The following is a 2,122-nucleotide window of genomic DNA, read 5'->3' as shown; positions in this document are numbered from 1 at the left end:
CAGGCGCGCATTTACACGCAAATATGCAGTCAATAGTCTCATGTCTCTGCCGACGCCAACGGCACTGCGCGCTGGCAATAAGAAATACAGACTTCATATCTGTTTGTCTCGCTCGCTCTCAGCGAATCGCAATAAACGGCAATAGCAACAGCAACAGCAACAGCAACAGCAGCGGCAGCAATAGTGACGGCAGCGGCAGCAGCAGCAGCAGCAGTTGCTCTTCTTTGTCGTGTATACGCTCGCTGTATGTGTGCGTGTACGTGATGTGTGTGTGTGCGTGCGCTGAGGCATGATGGCCGTTCGTTCGGTTTGAGTCGGAGCGGAGGCAGCCGATTGAGTGAAAGAGCGAGTTTGTCAGTTGTTTCGTGCGGAATTTTCTTATACGATTTCTGGTTTTTTAGTGCGCAGCCAATGGATGCTTAATTTTGATGTTTATAACGTGAGAATGCGAATGCGTATGCGCTGAGCGCCCACATCAGCCAGACACACACACACATACACATGCACTCAGAGCAATAGCAATTGCTACAACAACAACAAATGATGAGCAAAACTATCGCTTGGAGTGCAAGTGCTTAAGCTCAACCCTGGAGAGCGTGCGTGAGGGAGAGAGAGAGAGAGAGAGAGAGAGCGAGAGAGAGAGAGAGAGAGAGAGAGAACGAGTGAAACGCCTTCTTAAGTGTTTTATGCTTTGTTTGGCAAAATGTTATTGTTGCTTAAATTATTTTGTATTATTCAGGTTGTTTATACCTACAATTATTTGTTGGCTTGCCTCTTGTGTGCGGTGCGCCACATGCGACAAAAGCGCGCCAAAAAGTGTCTTTGAGACAGTTAGCCAGGCTTTGTCGACGAAAGTTTTAGTGATTTAATTACAACAGACATAGAGAGAGAGAGAGAGAGAGAGAGCGTGATTTACATGTACACAAATTAAACTTATGCTGTGCCTGGTATTTTAATATAAATTAGTTCAAATTTTAGACACTACAAATTTTTATAGCAATCTTTTATTATGCTCATAAAAAATCGAATGCCCCTAAGACTCTCTCTTTCTCTCTCTTTCTATCATCGTCTGTAGCTATCTTTCCTAGTGCTCTCTCTCGCTTATCCTGTAGCTCATGATGGAGAGTGTGTGCGTGTGCGGTTTTTACCCTTAAGCGAATATTTGAAAAAATCCATAAATTCGAGAGATGAGAAACGCCGACACAGTCAAAGTCTGTTTTCATTTTGTTTTGTAGTTGTTATCGTGTTATTACTGTATTCTGTATTCTGTATTCAGCCATTGTCACTGAAATTACTGTTATGACATTTTTATGAAAAACTTCAAATTTACGATCGGACAAGGGAATATAATTTTTGTTGTTGTTGTTGCTTGTTTCTTTTTTTTTTTTTTTTTTTTTTTTGGCACTTTTGCGGAAATGTAACGAATTCGCAATTTATGAACTTGGCCACTTGCTCGATGTTTCGTATTTTCTATAATCGCAGTTCGCAGCCCGAAAAGAAAGACGGACGGCAGAGAGACGGATATCACAAAAAGTGAAGTCGAAGAAGAAGAAAGCAAAATATCCTAATTAAAAGTCAATCTAGTCTTTAATTAATCTATTTTCGGAAATTTAAAAATTTGAATGTCCATATCTGATATCGTATTATATTATGCGAGCTGTCAAGAGAATGCTTTAACTATTTCCAAATAAATACGAATATACCATAAAATGGAAATGATGAACAAATATTTCCACAACAATAGAGTTCATTCTGTATTTACCATTTATAATCAATAGAACTTGATAGCCTAAGAATTGATGCATTTTATTATGATAAGACACTTCTATTTTTATACATATTTATTAATCAGTGCTGATAATTGAGCCTTGCCCCTGTTCTGAAATTCCATCAACTTTTAGCTTTCTTGAGTATTCGTCGAAAGCACTTTAATATTATAATTTTATTGCCAGAATTATAAACCTGTGTAACCGTTATGTGTGACTTCTCTAGTAATGCCTCGGATCAAGGGGACGACCTGATATATGAGGCAAAAACCTATAATGTGAACTAATTTTAATAAATAATAAAGATATTTTCATATATTTTACTTTTGTATTTTTTGTATTTATTAGTTATCATC

Source organism: Drosophila mojavensis, unplaced genomic scaffold (genome assembly GCF_018153725.1).
Source record: "Drosophila mojavensis isolate 15081-1352.22 unplaced genomic scaffold, ASM1815372v1 contig_19, whole genome shotgun sequence".
NCBI lineage: Eukaryota > Metazoa > Arthropoda > Insecta > Diptera > Drosophilidae > Drosophila > Drosophila mojavensis.
Note: the sequence above shows the minus strand (reverse complement) of the source record.